Below are 24,658 nucleotides of genomic sequence, written 5' to 3'. Positions count from 1 at the left end.
GGGGAGAGCGAGGTCATTCATTTAAATCTAAGAAAGATAAATGAGAGTATTTTCTCAATGGTGAGAAGCTGGGAACTGTGGAGGTTCAGAGAGATTTCGGGGTCCGTGTTCAGAAACCGCTACCAACCACTATAGGTACAAAAACGATTGAAAATCGTTAATGGGATATAAGCAACGGTTCGTTAGCTTGCTTAGACCTGCCATAATATCACGATCGCGGTTTGATTCCTGTATGAGCTGATAAGGGGCTTTGATTCGGGTTTATATGATTTTAAAACCAAGCTTCACAAATGGGGCCTCAGACGAAGTGACGGGGACAGTTTTTTGAATAACATCCATTGTAACTTTACCCCTGGGCCGGAGAAACACGTCTTTCTTTTTATTTGTCATTCTCAGGTTTGCAGAGAAACGTTTAACTCGCGGCCTGTTCGCATCAATGATCATCAGCAGCAGCAGACAGACAGAGCGGGTCTGACCGCCCCGAGATGTGGAAAAGGCATCGGGTTTGGACACGTGAATCAAATCAAATAATCACCCGCCACCGAGAGAGACAAAACCAAGAGAAAAAGATGGAGGGGAATAGAGAAATAAAAACTATATCAAGTCGATAGAAATATTTTCCATCCTTGATGTCTCTCTATTCCGTTCCAAATCCTTCAGTGGCGGGAATCAAACTTCACTGTAAATAAATGCGAGAATCGACGCAAAGAAGATGAAACCAAATAACCAAAAACTGCCGAAACCCGGGATTGAATGAACAACCTTTCGATCTTCAGTTTAACGCAATTCCAACTCAGCGATTTTGACCCCACAGCAAATGCAACTTTGCCTCATTGTCCTGCAAGAAAATATAACCCCCGCGACGCCTTGCTCTTCCTGTTCATTACCGCATTTCATATATAAACATCGCACTCATATATACCCAACCAGAGTTCATATTTAAACATCGCAATCATATATCCCAACCACAGTTCATAATTAAACATCGCAGTCAGTCATATATAAAACCCCACAGTTCATATATAAACACCGCACTCATATACGCACCCACAGTTCACATATATTAACATCGCACTCAGATATACACACCTGCAGTTCATATATAAACATCGCTTTCACATATAAACTCCCACAGTTTATAAATCACCAGCGCACTCATACATCCACACCCAGTTTATAGGAGGAAGATCAGCACCGACCGCCAATCGAGCTCTCAGAGTGGGAGAGGCGGAGGTAGCAGCGACCGAACAAACTCTGGATCTCATCCTTAAGACAGACCGGAAGATCCACCTGTGAAATTACATCGCACGAATGTATCAGGGAGGGTAATGGGATCTGAGAAGGTATCAGGGAGCCTAATGGCTTCATCGTGGCGATTCATTGGGCCAAGGGGGTCTCAGAGAGAGGAAGGGACAGTCAGATGGCATCAGAGAGTGCATTAAGATCTGAGAGAGGGGAAGGACTGCCGAGTATGGGAGAGTGTAAGGGGGCTCAGGGCGCATCTGTCTAAGGGGCATTCAGTGGGTATCAGAGCAGGTGAATGGCGCTGGCAAGGTTCAAAGTGGATCATGGACTCTCTGAGGGTATCGGAGAAGGTAAGAGACAGAGCGTATCAGCGATGATAAGGAGCTCAGGGAGAATCAAACAGGGTAAGGGGGGATCAGGAGGTATCAGAGAGGCCAATTGTTCCAGAGTTGGCATCTCCTAAATATTACATTTTCTGACCTTCAACATTTTTAATAACAGCAAAAAATGAAACCGATTGAACCGATAACCTGTCCGTGTCCCATGTGGAGAGAACGAGACGGTCGAAGATATTTGGCAACGCTCACGGTTTCCTTTCACACAGCTCAGGGTTGTGTCTGGTTCGAATCTGGAGAGAAGAGATTGCACTTTGAAACTTTCATCACCCAGTGTGAAAAATAGAACACAAATCGCCCAACGTGGGGCTCGAACCCACGACCCTGAGATTAAGAGTCTCATGCTCTACCGACTGAGCTAGCCGGGCCGACTGTTGAAATTCTTCCCATCTTATTATTGCAGAGAGACAGCTGTTGGCTTTGCTGCAGGAGTTCAGTTCGTTCCACTATCTCAGGGTATCTCCTTCTGAACACCCGTTTTTTTCATTCTGGATTTAGTCTGATGTCTTTTACCATTCGTCCCGCTCCGCGCTGAGCAGTATAGGAACACCGGGACAAGAGACGGCCATTCAGCCCCTCGAACTTGCTGCCCCATTCAATTGGATCATGAGTTGATCTGCAATTCATCTCTGTTTCTCCGCCTTGGACTCATATTCCTTGGTACCCGAATCGAAAAACGATCTATCAATATCTGACATCATATTATGAATTGAGCCACAATCCACATCCTTTGGGATGAGAGAGTTCCAGCTTTCGGCCGTATATTGTTTGCTGAATTGATTCCTGATTTCTTGCATGATTTGTCCAGCTCCAATTTCATTTTGGATTCGGCCAACAGAGAGAGAGAAAAAGGCCGTCTTAACCGGAGATTGATCCTTTAACGATCTCTCACAAATCAACTGTAACCAGTCGTAATGTGAATACCATTTCACTTTTCCAAAATAAATCGAGTGACATTCATTTTGGAAACAGTCTGATGTCGCTCACTGCAGAAATATCCATGTCAGTGTGATTCAGTCTGAAGGAGCTCGCCTGCAACCTTCGAACCTTCTCTGTCAAGAAGTGTTCCGACTTCGTTCAAGCCAATCTCGTTTTTTTTTGGATATTTTTCATATGCCTGTTATCCAACCGCAGAATAAATGGTGGAAAATCAGACGCACTCAGCTGGCAATGTTTGCGGTACATTTTCTGGCAGACAAGACACACATTCGAACCCAAGAAATGCGAGACAATGAATGTTAAGGTGAAAGGTTGCTTTAGTGTTCTCAAGTGGGTTCGAACGACCAAATTTTCAGTTAGCAGCCGAACGCGCTAACCAATTGCGCCACAGAAACAGAGTTTGCAAATGTTCAAGGACGAATTCATCGAGCTGAAGCTTCAGGTTGCCGCACTCAATGTAACAGCTTTCTTCCAATCAGTTTACTTTTCCAAAATAAAATGTGTGCAGATTGCACGAGTGAAAATCTGTGCTGTATTATTTCTGAAAATTAAACTCACCTTGCCATTAAACACCTGTATGTTGAAAGACTCAGTCCGCTCGTGGAAGAGAGGATTGATTTTTGAGCTGTGATTCGCCATTCTCTGTTCCAGCAATATTCAGGTTTGCTGAAAATGAGATGAGATGAAATGAGCAGGACAAACCAGCAGGTCTGTGACACTACACGGTGTCCACAAAGTTGTCTCTTGCACTTACAGTGAAGTGCACGACAATTTTCACTCTTAAACCAGTAATTATTATGTTAAGAAAAAATGTGGCCGAGAAAGACTCGATTTCAGCGCGGTGACACGGGCCAGAGTAAAGTTCAGTTAATGCGATTGCCGAGTGGCGAGAGGGTGGATTTGTAACCCCTGTGCGGCTGCGCTGCACATTGTCCAGATCTGTTTGGAGCGATATTCCCTTCAATTCATCACTTACAGGGACAGTTTGATTCTAAGTTTGTTTTCCCCGGTGCTTGGTGTGATTTCAAAAATAAACGCGACCCGTGCTTAACCCAAACTCGTCACTAACACGTTGACCGATACAAGGCGGCCACACTCTCCACTTCCGTGAGATGAAAGCCGACAGCGATTTCACGTCGATTCCAATGGCGAAAAAAACTCATTCAATGAAAGTGCAGGTCATTGAGGTGCCTTTAAATTCCTGATTGTTTACACAGAACTTCTTCCCAACGCGTTTGAGATACACGTGGGGCGATTTGGGGACTTCTTCTCCCTCTTTGCAAAAGTTTCATCCGCAGCACAAGATCAAAAGTCGAGAGCAAAATGAAACGATTTGCTGAAATTTGATAACCAGAGAACCAGAATTTAGAGCAAGGTTCTGTTTATTGAGAAAAAGCAGATGAAACATTCATTCCGGAACGATACAGAATCCTATCAGCTCTAAAGGCAACGGTTACCCCGTGTTTTGAACACGCAGCCTTCTGGTGACGCAGGAAGTAACGCAGATGATAGCAGGAAATTGAAAAGTGGGAATTGATAGATTAAGTGTCTGGACAAAACTGTGGCAAATAGAGTTCAATGTGGGGGAGACCGAGGTCATACACTTTAAATCTAAGAAAGATAAATCAGAGTATTTTCTAAATGGTGAGAAACTCGGTGCTGTGGAGGAGCAGAGAGATTTAGGGGTCCAAGTACAGAAATCGCTGCAGGTACAAAAATTAATTAAACAGACTAATGTGCCGTTGGTCCGGCCGGTTAACTCGTTTGCAAAGAGTATACTGTAACATAATGATCACGGACTCGATTCTTGTAATTTACTTTATTTATTTCGCGTTTTTATAACTTTTCAAATCGAAGCTTTGCAAAGAAAATCCACAGAAAAATTCACGGTGACCGTTTTTTTGAATTACATCCGTTGTAACTTTACCCCTGGGCAGGATAAACACGTCTTTCTTTTTATTTGTCTTTCTCCAATTTGCAGGTAAACGTTTAACTCGCGGCCTGTTCCCATTAATGATCATCAGCAGCAACAGACAGACAGAGCGGGTCTGACCGCCCCGAGATGTGGAAAATGGATCAGTTTGGGACAAATCAAATTGTCACCCGGCACCGAGAGAGACAAAACCAAGAGACAAAGGCAGAAGATAACAGAGAAATAAAAGCCAAATACAAACGATATAAATATTTCCCATCCTTGATGTCTCTCTATTCAATCCCCAATCCTTCAGTGGCGGGAATTAAATTTCACTGTCAATAAATCCGAGAATCGAAGCAAGGAAAAAGAAAGTAAACAACCAAAAACTGCCGAAACTCGAGATTGAACCAAAGACATTCAGATCTTCAGTCTAACGCTCTCCCAACTGAGCTATTTCGGCTCCACACCCAATCATTACTTTGCGTTATTGTCGTGGAAGAAAATATAACCCCAGGAGGAATTGCCCCTCCTGCTCATTCCACAATTCATATATAAAAATTACACTCATCGAGATACACCCACAATTCATATATAAACATCGCACTCATAGAGATACACCCACAGTTCATATATAAACATCGTACTCATAGAGATACACCCACAGTTCTTATATAAACATCGCTGTCATACGTAAACTACCAAAGTTTATAAATCAACAGCGCACTCATACATCCACACCCAGTTTGTGGGAGGAAGATCGGTACCGACCGCCGATGGAGCTCTCAGAGGCGGAAGGAGCAGCAACCGATCAAACTCTGGATCTCATCCTTAACACAGACCAGCAGATCCACCTGTGAAGTTACACCGCACTTTGATAGCAGGGACGGTAATGGGTTCCGAGAAGGCGTCAGGGCGTCTAATCGCTTCTTAGTGGCGATCCATTGGGGAAGGTACTATCAGAGGGCATCAGAGTGTGTAAGGGGGCTCAGAGAGAGGAAGGGACAGTCAGATGGCATCAGAGAGTGTATTATGATCTGAGAGAGGGGTAGGACTGCCGAGTATGGGAGAGTGTAAGGGGGCTCAGGGCGCATCTGTGTGAGGGGCACTCAGTGGGTATCAGAGCAGGTGAATGGCGCTGACAAGGTTCAAAGTGGATCATGGACTCTCTGAGGGTATCGGAGAAGGTAAGAGACAGAGCGTATCAGCGATGATAAGGAGCACAGGGAGAATCAAATAGGGTAAGGGGGGATCAGGAGGTATCAGAGAGGCGAATTGTTCCAGCGTTGGCATCTCCTCAATATTACATTTTCTGACCTTCAACATTTTTAATAACAGCAGAAAATGAATCCGATTGAACCAATAACCTGTCCGTGTCCAATGTGGAGGGACCGAGATGGGAGAATCGGGAGGGAGTGGATATTTGGCAACGCTCACGGTTTCTTTTCACACAGCTCAGGGTTGTGTCTGGTTGGAATCTGGAGACAAGAAGTTGCACTTTGAAACTTTCATCATCCAGTGTGAAAAGTAGAACACAAATCGCTCAACGTGGGGCTCGAAAACACGACCGTGAGATTAAGAGTCTCATGCTCTACCGACTGAGCTAGCCGGGCCGACTGCTACTATTTTTCCCATCCTATTATTGCAGAGAGACAGCTGTTGGCTTTGCTGCAGGAGTTCAGTTCGTTCCACAATCTCAGGGTATCTGCTTCTGAACACCCGTGTTTTCATTCTGGAGTTCGTCTGATGTCTTTTACCATTCGTCCAGCCGCGCGCTGAGCAGTAAAGGAACATCGGGACAAGAGAAGGCCATTCAGCCCCTCGAACCTGCTGCCCTATTCAATTGGATCATGAGTTGATCTGCAATTCATCTCTGTTTCTCCGCCTTGGACTCATATTCCTTGGTACCCGAATCGAAAAACGATCTATCAATATCAGACTTCACATTATGAATTGAGCCACAATCCACATCCTTTGGGATGAGAGAGTTCCAGCTTTCGGCCGTATTTTGTTTGCTAAAATGATTCCTGATTTCTTGCATGATTAGTCCAGCTCCAATTTCATTTTGGATTCGGCCAACAGAGAGAGAGAAAAAGGCCGTCTTAACCGGAGATTGATCCTTTAACGATCTCTTACAAATCAACTGTAACCAGTCGTAATGTGAATACCATTTCACTTTTCCAAAATAAAGGGAGTGACATTCATTGTGGAAACAGTCTGACGTCGCTCACTGCAGATATATCCATGTCAGTGTGATTCAGTCTGAAGGAGCTCGCCTGCAACCTTCGAACCTTCTCTGTCAAGAAGTGTTCCGACTTCGTTCAAGCCAATCTCGTTTTTTTTTGGATATTTTTCCGATGCCTGTTATCCAACCGCAGAATGAATGGTGGAAAATCAGACGCACTCAGCTGGCAATGTTCGTGGTACATTTTCTGGCAGACAAGAAACACATTCGAACCCAAGAAATGCGAGACAATGAATGTTTCGGTGAAAGGTTGCTTCAGCGTCCTCTGGTGGGTTCGAACCACCAACTTTTCATGTTCGGAGTCGAACGCGCTCACCAATTGCGCCACAGAAACAGAGCTTGCAAATGTTCAAGGACGAATTCATCGAGCTGACGCTTCAGGTTGCCGCGCTCAATGTAACAGCTTTCTTCCAATCAGTTTACTTTTCCAAAATAAAGGGTGTGCAGCTTGCACGAGTGAAAATCTGTGCTGTATTATTTCTGAAAATTAAACTCACCTTGCCATTAAACACCTGTATGTTGAAAGACTCAGTCCGCTCGTGGAAGAGAGGATGGATTTTTGAGCAGTGATTCGCCAATCTCTGTTCCAGTGATATTCAGGTTTGCTGAAAATGAGATGAGATGAAATGAGCAGGACAAACCAGCAGGTCTGTGACACTACACGGTGTCTACAAAGTTGTCTCTTGCACTTGCAGTGAAGTGGACGACAATCTTCACTCTTAAACCAGTAATTATAATGTTAAGAATAAATGTGGCCGAGAAAGACTCGATTTCAGCGCGGTGACACTGGGCCAGAGTTACTTTCAGTTAATGCGATTGCCGAGTGGCGAGAGGGTGGATTTGGAACTCCTGTGCGGCTGCGCTGCGCATTGTCCAGATCTGTTTGGAGCGATATTCACTTCAATTCATCACTTACAGGGACAGTTTGATTCTAAGTTTCTTTTCCCCGGTGCTTGGTGAGATTTCAGAAATAAACGCGTCCCGTGCTTAACCCAAACTCGTCACTAACACGTTGACCGATACAAGGCGGCCACACTCTCCACTTCAGTGAGATGAAAGCCGACAGCGATTTCTCGTCGATTCCAATGGCGAAAAAAAGTCATTCAATGAAAGTGCAGGTCATTGAGGTGCCTTTAAATTCCTGATTGTTTGCACAGAACTTCTTCCCAAAGCGTTTGAGATACACGTGGGGCGATTTGGGGACTTCTCCCTCTTTGCAAAAGATTCATCCGCAGCACAAGATCAAAAGTCGAGGGCAAAATGAAACGATTTGCTCAAATTTGAGATCCAGAGAACCAGAATTTAGAGCAAGGTTCTGTTTGTTGAGAAAAAGCAGATGAAACATTCATTCCGGAACGATGCAGAATCCTATCAGCTCTAAAGGCAACGGTTACCCCGTGTTTTGAACACGCAGCCTTCTGGTGACGCAGGAAGTAACGCAAATGGTAGCAGGAAATTGAAAAGTTGGAATTGAGAGATTAAGTGTGTGGACAAAACTGTGGCAAATAGAGTTCAATGTGGGGGAGACCGAGGTCATACACTTTAAATCTAAGAAAGATAAATCAGAGTATTTTCTAAATGGTGAGAAACTCGGTGCTGTGGAGGAGCAGAGAGATTTAGGGGTCCAAGTACAGAAATCGCTGCAGGTACAAAAAATAATTAAACAGACTAATGTGCCGTTGGTACGGCCGGTTAACTCGTTTGCAAAGAGTATACTGTAACATAATGATCACGGACTCGATTCTTGTAATTTACTTTATTTATTTCGCGTTTTTGTAACTTTTGAAATCGAAGCTTTAAAAAGAAAATCCACAGAAAAATTCACGGGGACCGTTTTTGAATTACATCCGTTGTAACTTTGCCCCTGGGCAGGATAAACACGTCTTTCTTTTTATTTGTCTTTCTCCAATTTGCAGATAAACGTTTGACTCGCGGCCTGTTCCCATGAATGATCATCAGCAGCAACAGACAGACAGAGCGGGTCTGACCGCCCCGAGATGTGGAAAATGGATCAGTTTCGGACAAATCAAATAGTCACCTGGCACCGAAATAGACAAAACCAAGAGAAAAAGGCAGAAGGTAACAGTGAAATAACAGCCAAATACAAACGATATAAATATTTCCCATCCTTGATGTCTCTCCATTCAATCCCCAATCCTACAGTGGCGGGAATTAAATTGCACTGCAAATCAATCCGAGAATCGAAGCAAGGAAGAAGAAAGTAAACAACCAAAAACTGCCGAAACTCGGGATTGAACCAAGGACCTTCAGATCTTCAGTCTAACGCTCTCCCAACTGAGCTATTTCGGCTCGACATCCAACGATTACTTTGTGTTATTGTCGTGGAAGAAAATATAACCCCAGGAGGAATTGCCCCTCCTGTTCATTCCACAATTCATATGTAAACATCACACTCATAGAGATACACCCACAGTTCATATATAAACATCGTTGTCATACGTAAACTACCAAAGTTTATAAATCAACAGCGCACTCATACATCCACACCCAGTTTATGGGAGGAAGATCGGTCCCGACCGCCGATGGAGCTCTCAGAGGCGGAAGCAGCAGCGACCGATCAAACTCTGGATCTCATCCTTATCACAGACCGGTAGATCCACCTGTGAAGTTACACCGCACTTTGATAGCAGGGACGGTAATTGCTTCTGAGAAGGCCTCAGGGCGTCTAATCGCTTCTTGGTGGCGATCCATTGGGGCAAGGGCATCTCAGAGAGGGGAAGGTACTATCAGAGGGCATCAGAGAGTGTAAGGGGGCTCAAAGAGGAGAGCGGGCAGTCAGATGGCATCAGAGAGTGTATTAAGATCTGAGAGAGGGGAAGGACTGCCGAGTAATGGAGAGTGTAAGGCGGCTCAGGGCGCATCTGTGTGAGGGGCAATCAATAGGTATCAGAGCAGGTGAATGGCGCTGACAAGGTTCAAAGTGGATCATGGACTCTCTGAGGGTATCGGAGAAGGTAAGAGACAGAGCGTATCAGCGATGATAAGGAGCACAGGGAGAATCAAATAGGGTAAGGGGGGATCAGGAGGTATCAGAGAGGCGAATTGTTCCAGCGTTGGCATCTCCTAAATATTACATTTTCTGACCTTCAACATTTTTAATAACAACAAAAAGTGAATCCAATTGAACCGATAACCTGTCCGTGTCCCATGTGGAGGGAACGAGAAGGTAGAATCGGGAGGCAGTGTATATTTGGCAACGCTCGCGGTTTCCTTTCACACAACTCAGGGTTGTGCCTGGTTCGAATCTGCAGTCAAGAGGTTGCACTTTAAAAATTTTATCACCCACTGTGAAAAGTCGAACACAAATCGCCCAACGTGGGGCTCGAACCAACGACCCTGAGATTAAGAGTCTCATGCTCTACCGACTGAGCCAGCCGGGCCGACTGCTGAAATTCTTCCCATCTTATTATTGCAGAGAGACAGCTGTTGGCTTTGCTGCAGGAGTTCAGTTCGTTCCACAATCTCAGGGTATCTACTTCTGAACACCCGTTTTTTCATTCTGGAGTTAGTCTGATGTCTTTTACCATTCGTCCAGCTCCGCGCTGAGCAGTATCGGAACATCGGGACAAGAGAAGTCCATTAAGCCCCTCGAACCTGCTGCCCCATTCAATTGGATCATGAGTTGATCTGCAATTCATCTCTGTTTCTCCGTCTTGGACTCATATTCCTTGGTACCCGAATCGAAAAACGATCTGTCAATATCAGACTTCAAATTATGAATTGAACCACAATCCACATCCTTTGGGATGAGAGAGTTCCAGCTTTCGGACGTATTTTGTTTGCTAAAGTGATTCCTGATTTCTTGCATGATTAGTCCAGCTCCAATTTCATTTTGGATTCGGCCAACAGAGAGAGAGCAAAAGGCCGTCTTCACCGGAGATTGATCCTTTAGCGATCTCTCACAAATCAACTGAAACCAGTCGGAATGTGAATACCATTTCACTTTTCCAAAATAAAGGGAGTGACATTCATTGTGGAAACAGTCTGATGTCGCTCACTGCAGAAATATCCATGTCAGTGTGAAGGAGCTCGCTTGCAACCTTCGAACCTTCTCTGTCAAGAAGTATTCCGACTTCGTTCAAGCCAACCTCGTTTTTTTGAATATTTTTCATATGCCTGTTATCCAACCGCAGAATAAATGGTGGAAAATCAGACGCACTCAGCTGGCAATGCTTGCGGTACATTTTCTGGCAGACAAGACACACATTCGAACCCAAGAATTTGCGAGACAATGAATGTTAAGGTAAAAGGTTGCCTTCGTGTCCTCCAACGACCAACTTTTCAGTTCGCAGCGAAACGCGCTAACCAATTGCGCCACAGAAACAGAACTTGCAAATGTTCAAGGACTAATTCATCGAGCTGACGCTTCAGGTTGCCGCACTCAATGTAACTGCTTTCTTCCAATCAGTTTACTTTTCCAAAATAAAATGTGTGCAGCTTGCACGAGTCAAAATCTGTGCTGTATTATTTCTGAAAATTAAACTCACCTTGCCATTAAACACCTGTATGTTGAAAGACTCAGTCCGCTCGTGGAAGTGAGGATTGATTTTTGAGCTGTGATTCGCCATTCTCTGTTCCAGTAATATTCAGGTTTGCGGAAAATGAGATGAGATGAAATGAGCAGGACAAACCAGCAGGTCTGTGACACTACACGGTGTCTACAAAGTTGTCTCTTGCACTTGCAGTGAAGTGGACGACAATTTTCACTCTTAAACCAATAATTATTATGTTAAGAAAAAATGTGGCCGTGAAAGACTCGATTTCAGCGCGGTGACACGGGCCAGAGTAAAGTTCAGTTCATGCGATTGCCGAGTGGTGAGAGGGTGGATTTGTAACTCCTGTGCGGCTGCGCTGCACATTGTCCAGATCTGTTTGGAGCGATATTCCCTTCAATTCATCACTTACAGGGACAGTTTGATTCTAAGTTTCTTTTTCCCGGTGCTTGGTGAGATTTCAGAAATAAACGCGACCCGTGCTTAACCCAAACTCGTCACTAACACGTTGACCGATACAAGGCGGCCACACTCTGCACTTCAGAGAGATGAAAGCCGACAGCGATTTCTCGTCGATTCCAATGGCGAAAAAAAGTCATTCAATGAAAGTGCAGGTCATTGAGGTGCCTTTAAATTCCTGATTGTTGACACAGAACTTCTTCCCAAAGCGTTTGAGATACACGTGGGGCGATTTGGGGACTTCTTCTCCCTCTTTGCAAAAGTTTCATCCGCAGCACAAGATCAAAAGTCGAGGGCAAAATGAAACGATTTGCTCAAATTTGAGATCCAGAGAACCAGAATATAGAGCAAGGTTCTGTTTATTGAGAAAAAGCAGATGAAACATTCATTCCGGAACGATACAGAATTCTATCAGCTCTCAAGGCAACGGTTACCCCGTGTTTTGAACACGCAGCCTTCTGGTGACGCAGGAAGAAACGCAGATGGTAGCAGGAAATTGAAAAGTGGGAATTGATAGATTAAGTGTGTGGACAAAACTGTGGCAAATAGTGTTCAATGTGGGGGAGACCGAGGTCATACACTTTAAATCTGAGAAAGATAAATCAGAGTATTTTCTAAATCGTGAGAAACTCGGTGCTGTGGAGGAGCAGAGAGATTTAGGGGTCCAAGTACAGAAATCGCTGCATGTACAAAAATTAATTAAACAGCCTAATGTGCCGTTGGTACGGCCGGTTAACTCGTTTGCAAAGAGTATACTGTAACATAATGATCACGGACTCGATTCTTGTAATTTACTTTATTTATTTCGCGTTTTTGTAACTTTTGAAATCGAAGCTTTAAAAAGAAAATCAACAGAAAAATTCACGGGGACCGTTTTTGAATTACATCCGTTGTAACTTTGCCCCTGGGCAGGATAAACACGTCTTTCTTTTGATTTGTCTTTCTCCAATTTGCAGATAAACGTTTCACTCGCGGCCTGTTCCCATTAATGATCATCAGCAGCAACAGACAGACAGAGCGGGTCTGACCGCCCCGAGATGTGGAAAATGGATCAGTTTCGGACAAATCAAATAGTCACCTGGCACCGAGAGAGACAAAACCAAGAGAAAAAAGCAGAAGGTAACAGTGAAATAACAGCCAAATACAAACGATATAAATAATTCCCATCCTTGATGTCTCTCCATTCAATCCCCAATCTTTCAGTGGCGGGAATTAATTTTCACTGCAAATAAATCCGAGAATCGAAGCAAGGAAGAAGAAAGTAAACAACCAAAAACTGCCGAAACTCGGGATTGAACCAAGGACCTTCAGATCTTCAATCTAACGCTCTCCCAACTGAGCTATTTCGGCTCTGTACCCAACGAATACTTTGTGTTATTGTCGTGGAAGAAAATTTCACCCCAAGAGGAATTGCCCCTCCTGTTCATTCCACAATTCATATATAAACATCGTACACATAGAGATACACCCACAGTTCATATATAAACATCGTTGTCATACGTAAACTACCAAAGTTTATAAATCAACAGCGCACTCATACATCCACACCCAGTTTGTGGGAGGAAGATCGGTCCCGACCGCCGATAGAGCTCTCAGAGGCGGAAGCAGCAGCGACCGATCAAACTCTTGATCTCATCCTTAACACAGACCGGTAGATCCACCTGTGAAGTTACACCGCACTTTGATAGCAGGGACGGTAATTGCTTCCGAGAAGGCCTCAGGGCGTCTAATCGCTTCTTTGTGGCGATCCATTGTGGCAAGGGCATCTCAGAGAGGGGAAGGTACTATCAGAGGGCATCAGAGAGTGTAAGGGGGCTCAAAGAGGAGAGCGGGAAGTCAGATGGCATCAGAGAGTGTATTAAGATCTGAGAGAGGGGAAGGACTGCCGAGTATGGGAGAGTGTAAGGCGGCTCAGGGCGCATCTGTGTAAGGGGCAATCAATAGGTATCAGAGCAGGTGAATGGCGCTGACAAGGTTCAAAGTGAATCATGGACTCTCTGAGGGTATCGGAGAAGGTAAGAGACAGAGCGTATCAGCGATGATGAGGAGCACAGGGAGAATCAAATGGGGTAAGGGGGGATCAGGAGGTATCAGAGAGGCGAATTGTTCCAGCGTTGGCATCTCCTAAATATTACATTTTCTGACCTTCAACATTTTTAATAACAACAAAAAGTGAATCCAATTGAACCGATAACCTGTCCGTGTCCCATGTGGACGGAACAAGAAGGTAGAATCGATAGGGAGTGGATATTTGGCAACGCTCACGGTTTCCTTTCACACAGCTCGGGGTTGTGCCTGTTTCGAATCTGGAGACAAGAGGTTGCACTTTAAAAATTTTATCACCGAGTGTGAAAAGTCGAACACAAATCGCCCAACGTGGGGCTCGAACCCACGACCCTGAGATTAAGAGTCTCATGCTCTACCGACTGAGCTAGCCGGGCTGACTGTTGAAATCCTTCCCATCTTATCATTGCAGAGAGACAACTGTTGGCTTTGCTGCAGGAGTTCAGTTCGTTCCACAATCTCAGGGTATCGACTTCTGAACACCCGTTTTTTCATTCTGGAGTTCGTCTGATGTCTTTTACCATTCGTCCAGCTCCGCGCTGAGCAGTATCGGAACATCGGGACAAGAGAAGGCCATTCAGCCCCTCGAACCTGCTGCCCCATTCAATTCGATCATGAGTTGATCTGCAATTCATCTCTGTTTCTCCGTCTTGGACTCATATTCCTTGGTACCCGAATCGAAAAACGATCTGTCAATATCAGACTTCAAATTATGAATTGAACCACAATCCACATCCTTTGGGATGAGAGAGTTCCAGCTTTCGGACGTATTTTGTTTGCTAAAGTGATTCCTGATTTCTTGCATGATTGGTCCAGCTCCAATTTCATTTTGGATTCGGCCAACAGAGGGAGAGAAAAAGGCCGTCTTCACCGGAGATTGATCCTTTAGCGATCTCTCACAAATCAACGGAACCAGTCGGAATGTGAATACCATTTCACTTTTCCAAAATAAAGGGAGTGACATTCATTGTGGAAACAGTCTGATGTCGCTCACTGCAGAAATATCCATGTCAGTGTGAAGGAGCTCGCTTGCAACCTTCGAACCTTCTCTGTCAAGAAGTATTCCGACTTCGTTCAAGCCAACCTCGTTTTTTTGGATATTTTTCATATGCCTGTTATCCGACCGCAGAATAAATGGTGGAAAATCAGACGCACTCAGCTGGCAATGTTTGCGGTACATTTTCTGGCAGCCAAGACACACATTCGAACCCACGAAATGCGAGACAATGAATGTTAAGGTAAAAGGTTGCTTTCGCGTTCTCTCGTGTCTTCGAACGACCAACTTTTCAGTTAGCAGGTGAACGCGCAAACCAATTGCGCCACAGAAACAAAACTTGCAAATGTTCAAGGACTAATTCATCGAGCTGACGCTTCAGGTTGCCGCACTCAATGTAACAGCTTTCTTCCAATCAGTTCACTTTTCCAAAATAAAATGTGTGCAGCTTGCACGAGTGAAAATCTGTGCTGCATTGTTTCTGAAAATTAAACTCACCTTGCCATTAAACACCTGTATGTTGAAAGACTCAGTCCGCTCGTGGAAGAGAGGGTTGATTTTTGAGCTGTGATTCGCCATTCTCTGTTCCAGTAATATTCAGGTTTGCGGAAAATGAGATGAGATGAAATGAGCAGGACAAACCAGCAGGTCTGTGACACTGCACGATGTCTGCAAAGTTGTCTCTTGCATTTACAGTGAAGTGGACGACAATCCTCACTCTTAAACCAGTAATTATTATGTTCAGAAAAAATGTGGCCGAGAAAGACTCGATTTCAGCGCGGTGACACGGGCCAGAGTAAAGTTCAGTTCATGCGATTGCCGAGTGGCGAGAGGGTGGATTTGTAACTCCTGTGCGGCTGCGCTGCACATTGTCCAGATCTGTTTGGAGCGATATTCCCTTCAATTCATCACTTACAGGGACAGTTTGATTCTAAGTTTCTTTTCCCCGGTGCTTGGTGAGATTTCAGAAAAAAAACGCGACCCGTGCTTAACCCAAACTCGTCACTAACACGTTGACCGATACAAGGCGGCCACATTCTCCACTTCAGTGAGATGAAAGCCGACAGCGATTTCACGTCGATTCCAATGGCGAAAAAAAGTCATTCAATGAAAGTGCAGGTCATTGAGGTGCCTTTAAATTCCTGATTGTTTACACAGAACTTCTTCCCAAAGCGTTTGAGATACACGTGGGGCGATTTGGGGACTTCTTCTCCCTCTTTGCAAAAGTTTCATCCGCAGCACAAGATCAAAAGTCGAGGGCAAAATGAAACGATTTGCTGAAATTTGAGAACCAGAGAACCAGAATTTAGAGCAAGGTTCTGTTTATTGAGAAAAAGCAGATGAAACATTCATTCCGGAACGATACAGAATCCTATCAGCTTTAAAGGCAACGGTTACCCCGTGTTTTGAACACGCAGCCTTCTGGTGACGCAGGAAGTAATGCAGATGGTAGCAGGAAATTGAAAAGTGGGAATTGATAGATTAAGTGTGTGGACAAAACTGTGGCAAATAGAGTTAAATGTGGGGGAGACCGAGGTCATACACTTTAAATCTAAGAAAGATAAATCAGAGTATTTTCTAAATGGTGAGAAACTCAGTGCTGTGGAGGAGCAGAGAGATTTCGGGGTCCAAGTGCAGAAATCGCTGCAGGCACAACAATTAATTAAACAGCCGAATGTGCCGTTGGTACGGCCGGTTAACTCGTTTGCAAAGAGTATACTGTAACATAATGATCACGGACTCGATTCTTGTAATTTACTTTATTTATTTCGCGTTTTTGTAACTTTTGAAATCGAAGCTTTAAAAAGAAAATCCACAGAAAAATTCACGGGGACCGTTGTTTGAATTACATCCGTTGTAACTTTGCCCCTGGACAGGATAAACACGTCTTTCTTTTTATTTGTCTTTCTCCAATTTGCAGATAAACGTTTAACTCGCGGCCTGTTCCCATTAATGATCATCAGCAGCAACAGACAGACAGAGCGGGTCTGACCGCCCCGAGATGTGGAAAATGGAACAGTTTCGGACAAACCAAATAGTCACCTGGCACCGAGAGAGACAAAACCAAGAGAAAAAGGCAGAAGGTAACAGTGAAATAACAGCCAAATACAAACGATATAAATAATTCCCATCCTTGACGTCTCTCTATTCAATCCCCAATCCTTCAGTGGCGGGAATTAAATTTCACTGCAAATCAATCCGAGAATCGAAGCAAGGACACAAACAAAAACTGCCGAAACTCGGGATTGAACCAAGGACCTTCAGATCTTCAGTCCAACGCTCTCCCAACTGAGCTATTTCGGCTCTGTATCCAACGATTACTTTGTGTTATTGTCGTGGAAGAAAATATAACCCCAGGAGGAATTGCCCCTCCTGTTCATTCCACAATTCATATATAAACATCGTACTCGTAGAGATACACCCACAGTTCATATATAAACATCGTTGTCATACGTAAACTACCAAAGTTTATAAATCAACAGCGCACTCATACATCCACACCCAGTTTGTGGGAGGGAGATCGGTCCCGACCGCCGATAGAGCTCTCAGAGGCGGAAGCAGCAGCGACCGATCAAACTCTTGATCTCATCCTTAACACAGACCGGTAGATCCACCTGTGAAGTTACACCGCACTTTGATAGCAGGGACGGTAATTGCTTCTGAGAAGGCCTCAGGGCTTCTAATCGCTTCTTAGTGGCGATCCATTGTGGCAAGGGCATCTCAGAGAGGGGAAGGTACTATCAGAGGGCATCAGAGAGTGTAAGGGGGCTCAAAGAGGAGAGCGTGCAGTCAGATGGCATCAGAGAGTGTTTTTAAGATCTGAGAGAGGGGAAGGACTGCCGAGTATGGGAGAGTGTAAGGCGGCTCAGGGCGCATCTGTGTAAGGGGCAATCAATAGTTATCAGAGCAGGTGAATGGCGCTGACAAGGTTCAAAGTGAATCATGGACTCTCTGAGGGTATCGGAGAAGGTAAGAGACAGAGCGTATCAGCGATGATAAGGAGCACAGGGAGAATCAAATGGGGTCAGGGGGGATCAGGAGGTATCAGAGAGGCGAATTGTTCCAGCGTTGGCATCTCCTAAATATTACATTTTCTGACCTTCAACATTTTTAATAACAACAAAAAGTGAATCAAATTGAACCGATAACCTGTCCGTGTCCCATGCGGAGGGAACGAGAAGGTAGAATCGATAGGGAGTGGATATTTGGCAACGCTCACGGTTTCCTTTCACACAGCTCAGGGTTGTGCCTGTTTCGAATCTGGAGAAAAGAGGTTGCACTTTAAAAATTTTATCACCGAGTGTGAAAAGTGGAACACAAATCGCCCAACGGGGGGCTCGAACCCACGACCCTGAGATTAAGAGTCTCATGCTCTACCGACTGAGCTAGCCGGGCCGACTGCTGAAATTCTTCCCATCTTATCATTGCAGAGAGACAACTGTTGGCTTTGCTGCAGGAGTTCGGTTCGTTCCACAATCTCAGGGTATCGACTTCTGAACACCCGTTTTTTCATTCTGGAGTTAGTCTGATGTCTTTTACCATTCGTCCAGCTCTGCGCTGAGCAGTATCGGAACATCGGGACAAGAGAAGGCCATTCAGCCCCTCGAACCTGCTGCCCCATTCAATTGGATCATGAGTTGATCTGCAATTCATCTCTGTTTCTCCGTCTTGGACTCATATTCCTTGGTACCCGAATCGAAAAACGATCTGTCAATATCAGACTTCAAATTATGAATTGAACCACAATCCACATCCTTTGGGATGAGAGAGTTCCAGCTTTCGGCCGTATTTTGTTTGCTAAAGTGATTCCTGATTTCTTGCATGATTAGTCCAGCTCCAATTTCATTTTGGATTCGGCCAACAGAGAGAGAGAAAAAGGCAGTCTTCACCGGAGATTGATCCTTTAGCGATCTCTCACAAATCAACTGAAACCAGTCGGAATGTGAATACCATTTCACTTTTCCAAAATAAAGGGAGTGACATTCATTGTGGAAACAGTCTGATGTCGCTCACTGCAGAAATATCCATGTCAGTGTGAAGGAGCTCGCTTGCAACCTTCGAACCTTCTCTGTCAAGAAGTATTCCGACTTCGTTCAAGCCAACCTCGTTTTTTTGGATATTTTTCATATGCCTGTTATCCAACCGCAGAATAAATGGTGGAAAATCAGACGCACTCAGCTGGCAATGCTTGCGGTACATTTTCTGGCAGACAAGACACACATTCGAACCCAAGAATTTGCGAGACGATGAATGTTAAGGTAAAAGGTTGCCTTCGTGTCCTCTAACGACCAACTTTTCAGTTCGCAGCGAAACGCGCTAACCAATTGCGCCACAGAAACAGAACTTGCAAATGTTCAAGGACTAATTCATCGAGCTGACGCTTCAGGTTGCCGCACTCAATGTAACAGCTTTCTTCCAATCAGTTTACTTTTCCAAAATAAAATGTGTGCAGCTTGCACGAGTCAAAATCTGTGCTGTATTATTTCTGAAAATTAAACTCACCTTGCCATTAAACACCTGTATGTTGAAAGACTCAGTCCGCTCGTGGAAGAGAGGATTGATTTTTGAGCTGTGATTCGCCATTCTCTGATCCAGTAATATTCAGGTTTGCGGAAAATGAGATGAGATGAAATGAGCAGGACAAACCAGCAGGTCTGTGACACTACACGGTGTCTACAAAGTTGTCTCTTGCACTTACAGTGAAGTGAAGTGGACGACAATTTTCACTCTTGAACCAGTAATTATTGTGTTAAGAAAAAATGTGGCCGTGAAAGACTCGATTTCAGCGCGGTGACACGGGCCAGAGTAAAGTTCAGTTCATGCGATTGCCGAGTGGCGAGAGGGTGGATTTGTAACTCCTGTGCGGCTGCGCTGCACATTGTCCAGATCTGTTTGGAGCGATATTCCCTTCAATTCATCACTTACAGGGACAGTTTGATTCTAAGTTTCTTTTTCCCGTTGCTTGGTAAGATTTCAGAAATAAACGCGACCCGTGCTTAACCCAAACTCGTCACTAACACATTGACCGATACCAGGCGGCCACACTCTGCACTTGAGTGAGATGAAAGCCGACAGCGATTTCTCGTCGATTCCAATGGCGAAAAAAAGTCATTCAATGAAAGTGCATTGAGGTGCCTTTAAATTCCTGATTGTTTCCACAGAACTTCTTCCCAAAGCGTTTGAGATACACGTGGGGCGATTTGGGGACTTCTTCTCCCTCTTTGCAAAAGTTTCATCCGCAGCACAAGATCAAAAGTCGAGGGCAAAATGAAACGATTTGCTCAAATTTGAGATCCAGAGAACCAGAATTTAGAGCAAGGTTCTGTTTATTGAGAAAAAGCAGATGAAACATTCATTCCGGAACGATGCAGAATCCTATCAGCTCTAAAGGCAACGGTTACCCCGTGTTTTGAACACGCAGCCTTCTGGTGACGCAGGAAGAAACGCAGATGATAGCAGGAAATTGAAAAGTGGGAATTGATAGATTAAGTTTGTGGACAAAACTGTGGCAAATAGTGTTCAATGTGGGGGAGACCGAGGTCATACACTTTAAATCTAAGAAAGATAAATCAGAGTATTTTCTAAATGGTGAGAAACTCGGTGCTGTGGAGGAGCAGAGAGATTTCGGGGTCCAAGAACAGAAATCGCTGCAGGTACAAAAATTAATTAAACAGACTAATGTGCCGTTGGTCCGGCCGGTTAACTCGTTTGCAAAGAGTATACTGTAACATAATGATCACGGTCTCGATTCTTGTAATTTACTTTATTTATTTCGCGTTTTTGTAACTTTTGAAATAGAAGCTTTAAAAAGAAAATCCACAGAAAAATTCACGGGGACCGTTTTTGAATTACATCCGTTGTAACTTTGCCCCTGGGCAGGATAAACACGTCTTTCTTTTTATTTGTCTTTCTCCAATTTGCAGATAAACGTTTGACTCGCGGCTTGTTCCCATTAATGATCATCAGCAGCAACAGACAGACAGAGCGGGTCTGACCGCCCCGAGATGTGGAAAATGGATCAGTTTCGGACAAATCAAATAGTCACCTGGCAGCGAGAGAGACAAAACCAAGAGAAAAAGGCAGAAGGTAACAGTGAAATAACAGCCAAATACAAACGATATAAATATTTCCCATCCTTGATGTCTCTCCATTCAATCCCCAATCCTTCAGTGCCGGGAATTAAATTTCACTGCAAATAAATCCCAGAATCGAAGCAAGGAAGAAGAAAGTAAACAACCAAAAACTGCCGAAACTCGGGATCGAACCAAGGACCTTCAGATCTTCAGTCTAACGCTCTCCCAACTGAGCTATTTCGGCTCTACACCCAACGATTACTTTGTGTTATTGTCGTGGAAGAAAATATAACCCCAGGAGGAATTGCCCCTCCTGTTCATTCCACAATTCACATATAAACATCGTACTCATAGAGATACACCCACAGTTCATATATAAACATCGTTGTCATACGTAAACTACCAAAGTTTATAAATCAACAGCGCACTCGTACAACCACACCCAGTTTATTGGAGGAAGATCGGGACCGACCGCCGATGGAGCTCTCAGAGGCGGAAGCAGCAGCGACCGATCAAACTCTTGATCTCCTCCTTAACACAGACCGGTAGATCCACCTGTGAAGTTACACCGCACTTTGATAGCAGGGACGGTAATTGGTTCTGAGAAGGCCTCAGGGCGTCTAATCGCTTCTTAGTGGCGATCCATTGGGGCAAGGGCATCTCAGAGAGGGGAAGGTACTATCAGAGGGCATCAGAGAGTGTAAGGGGGCTCAAGGAGGAGAGCGGGCAGTCAGATGGCATCAGAGAGTGTTTTAAGATCTGAGAGAGGGGAAGGTCTGCCGAGTATGGGAGAGTGTAAGGGGGCTCAGGGCGCATCTGTGTCAGGGGCACTCAGTGGGTATCAGAGCAGGTGAATGGCGCTGACAAGGTTCAAAGTGGATCATGGACTCTCTGAGGGTATCGGAGAAGGTAAGAGACAGAGCGTATCAGCGATGATAAGGAGCTCAGGGAGAATCAAATAGGGTAAGGGGGGATCAGGAGGTATCAGAGAGGCGAATTGTTCCAGAGTTGGCATCTCCTAAATATTACATTTTCTGACCTTCAACATTTTTAATAACAGCAAAAAATGAAACCGATTGAACCGATAACCTGTCCGTGTGGAGAGAACGAGACGGTCGAAGATATTTGGCAACGCTCACGGTTTCCTTTCACACAGCTCAGGGTTGTGTCTGGTTCGAATCTGGAGATAAGAGATTGCACTTTGAAACTTTCATCACCCAGTGTGAAAAATAGAACACAAATCACACAACGTGTGGCTCGAACCCACGACCCAGAGATTAAGAGTCTCATGCTCGACCGACTGAGCTTGCCGGGCCGACGGCCAAAATTCTTCCTATCCTATTATTGCAGAGAGACAGCTGTTGGCTTTGCTGCAGGAGTTCAGTTCGTTCCACAATCTCAGAGTATCTACTTCTGAACACCCGTTTTTTCATTCTGGAGTTAGTCTGATGTCTTTTACCATTCGTCCAGCACCGCGCTGAGCAATATCGGAACATCGGGACAAGAGACGGCCATTCATCCCCTCGAACTTGCTGCCCCATTCAATTAGATCATGAGTTGATCTGCAATTCATCTCTGTTTCTCCGTCTTGGACTCATATTCCTTGGTACCCGAATCGAAAAACGATCTATCAATATCAGACTTCAAATTATGAATTGAACCACAATCCACATCCTTTGGGATGAGAGAGTTCCAGCTTTCGGCCGTATATTGTTTGCTAAATTGATCCCTGATTTCTTGCATGATTAGTCCAGCTCCAATTTCATTTTGGATTCGGCCAACAGAGAGAGAGAAAAAGGCCGTCTTAACCGGAGATTGATTCTTTAACGATCTCTCACAAATCAACTGTAACCAGTCGTAATGTGAATACCATTTCACTTTTCCAAAATAAAGGGAGTGACATTCATTGTGGAAACAGTCTGATGTCGCTCACTGCAGAAATAGCCATGTCAGCGTGATTCAGTCTGAAGGAGCTCGCCTGCAACCTTCGAACCTTCTCTGTCAAGAAGTGTTCCGACTTCGTTCAAGCCAATCTCGTTTTTTTTTGGATATTTTTCAGATGCCTGTTATCCAACCGTAGAATAAATGGTGGAAAATCAGACGCACTCAGCTGGCAATGTTTGCGGTACATTTTCTGGCAGACAAGACACACATTCGAACCCAAGAAATGCGAGACAATGAATGTTGAGGTGAAAGGTTTCTTTAGCGTCCTCCAGTGGGTTCCAAACACCAACTTTTCAGTTGGACAGCCGAACGCGCTAACAAATTGCGCCACAGAAACAGAACTTGCAAATGTTCAAGGACTAATTCATCGAGCTGACGCTTCAGGTTGCCGCACTCAATGTAACAGCTTTCTTCCAATCAGTTTACTTTTCCAAAATAAAATGTGTGCAGCTTGCACGAGTGAAAATCTGTGCTGTATTATTTCTGAAAATTAAACTCACCTTGCCATTAAACACCTGTATGTTGAAAGACTCAGTCCGCTCGTGGAAGAGAGGATTGATTTTTGAGCTGTGATTCGCCATTCTCTGTTCCAGTAATATTCAGGTTTGCGGAAAATGAGATGAGATGAAATGAGCAGGACAAACCAGCAGGTCTGTGACACTACACGGTGTCTACAAAGTTGTCTCTTGCACTTACAGTGAAGTGGACGACAATTTTCACTCTTAAACCAGTAATTATTATGTTAAGAAAAAATGTGGCCGAGAAAGACTCGATTTCAGCGCGGTGACACGGGCCAGAGTAAAGTTCAGTTCATGCGATTGCCGAGTGGCGAGAGGGTGGATTTGTAACTCCTGTGCGGCTGCGCTGCACATTGTCCAGATCTGTTTGGAGCGATATTCCCTTCAATTCATCACTTACAGGGACAGTTTGATTCTAAGTTTCTTTTTCCCGGTGCTTGGTAAGATTTCAGAAATAAACGCGACCCGTGCTTAACCCAAACTCGTCACTAACACATTGACCGATACAAGGCGGCCACACTCTGCACTTCAGTGAGATGAAAGCCGACAGCGATTTCTCGTCGATTCCAATGGCGAAAAAAACTCATTCAATGAAAGTGCAGGTCATTGAGGTGCCTTTAAATTCCTGATTGTTTACACAGAACTTCTTCCCAAAGCCTTTGAGATACACGTGGGGCGATTTGGGGACTTCTTCTCCCTCTTTGCAAAAAGTTTCATCCGCAGCACAAGATCAAAAGTCGAGGGCAAAATGAAACGATTTGCTGAAATTTGAGAACCAGAGAACCAGAATTTAGAGCAAGGTTCTGTTTATTGAGAAAAAGCAGATGAAACATTCATTCCGGAACGATACAGAATCCTATCAGCTTTAAAGGCAACGGTTCCCCCGTGTTTTGAACACGCAGCCTTCTGGTGACGCAGGAAGTAATGCAGATGGTAGCAGGAAATTGAAAAGTGGGAATTGATAGATTAAGTGTGTGGACAAAACTGTGGCAAATAGTGTTCAATGTGGGGGAGACCGAGGTCATACACTTTAAATCTAAGAAAGATAAATCAGAGTATTTTCTAAATGGTGAGAAACTCGGTGCTGTGGAGGAGCAGAGAGATTTAGGGGTCCAAGTACAGAAATCGCTGCAGGTCCAAAAATTAATTAAACAGCCTAATGTGCCGTTGGTACGGCCGGTTAACACGTTTGCAAAGAGTATACTGTAACATAATGATCACGGACTCGATTCTTGTAATTTACTTTATTTATTTCGCGTTTTTGTAACTTTTGAAATCGAAGCTTTGCAAAGAAAATCCACTGAAAAATTCATGGGGACCGTGTTTTGAATTACATCCGTTGTAACTTTGCCCCT

The 24,658-nt window shown here is 44.4% G+C and overlaps 10 non-coding genes across 10 annotated transcripts; all 10 read right to left on the bottom strand.

The window, feature by feature from the left end:
• Positions 1-1,935: 1,935 nt before the first annotated feature.
• Positions 1,936-2,008, bottom strand: trnak-cuu (transfer RNA lysine (anticodon CUU)). The gene has a single exon. It is a non-coding gene; the product is annotated as a tRNA-Lys (tRNA).
• Positions 2,009-4,881: 2,873 nt separating this feature from the next.
• Positions 4,882-4,954, bottom strand: trnaf-gaa (transfer RNA phenylalanine (anticodon GAA)). The gene has a single exon. It is a non-coding gene; the product is annotated as a tRNA-Phe (tRNA).
• A 1,077-nt stretch (positions 4,955-6,031) lies between these two features.
• trnak-cuu (transfer RNA lysine (anticodon CUU)) lies at positions 6,032-6,104 on the bottom strand. Its single transcript has one exon. It is a non-coding gene; the product is annotated as a tRNA-Lys (tRNA).
• Positions 6,105-8,973: 2,869 nt separating this feature from the next.
• trnaf-gaa (transfer RNA phenylalanine (anticodon GAA)) lies at positions 8,974-9,046 on the bottom strand. Its single transcript has one exon. It is a non-coding gene; the product is annotated as a tRNA-Phe (tRNA).
• Positions 9,047-10,064: 1,018 nt separating this feature from the next.
• On the bottom strand, positions 10,065-10,137 carry trnak-cuu (transfer RNA lysine (anticodon CUU)). The gene has a single exon. It is a non-coding gene; the product is annotated as a tRNA-Lys (tRNA).
• A 2,849-nt stretch (positions 10,138-12,986) lies between these two features.
• On the bottom strand, positions 12,987-13,059 carry trnaf-gaa (transfer RNA phenylalanine (anticodon GAA)). The gene has a single exon. It is a non-coding gene; the product is annotated as a tRNA-Phe (tRNA).
• A 1,018-nt stretch (positions 13,060-14,077) lies between these two features.
• Positions 14,078-14,150, bottom strand: trnak-cuu (transfer RNA lysine (anticodon CUU)). Its single transcript has one exon. It is a non-coding gene; the product is annotated as a tRNA-Lys (tRNA).
• Positions 14,151-16,998: 2,848 nt separating this feature from the next.
• On the bottom strand, positions 16,999-17,071 carry trnaf-gaa (transfer RNA phenylalanine (anticodon GAA)). The gene has a single exon. It is a non-coding gene; the product is annotated as a tRNA-Phe (tRNA).
• Positions 17,072-18,090: 1,019 nt separating this feature from the next.
• trnak-cuu (transfer RNA lysine (anticodon CUU)) lies at positions 18,091-18,163 on the bottom strand. The gene has a single exon. It is a non-coding gene; the product is annotated as a tRNA-Lys (tRNA).
• Positions 18,164-21,012: 2,849 nt separating this feature from the next.
• On the bottom strand, positions 21,013-21,085 carry trnaf-gaa (transfer RNA phenylalanine (anticodon GAA)). Its single transcript has one exon. It is a non-coding gene; the product is annotated as a tRNA-Phe (tRNA).
• Between the last annotated feature and the right edge of the window lie 3,573 nt (positions 21,086-24,658).

Source organism: Heptranchias perlo, chromosome 20 (genome assembly GCF_035084215.1).
Source record: "Heptranchias perlo isolate sHepPer1 chromosome 20, sHepPer1.hap1, whole genome shotgun sequence".
NCBI lineage: Eukaryota > Metazoa > Chordata > Chondrichthyes > Hexanchiformes > Hexanchidae > Heptranchias > Heptranchias perlo.
This window is presented reverse-complemented; position numbering and strand designations above follow the sequence as displayed.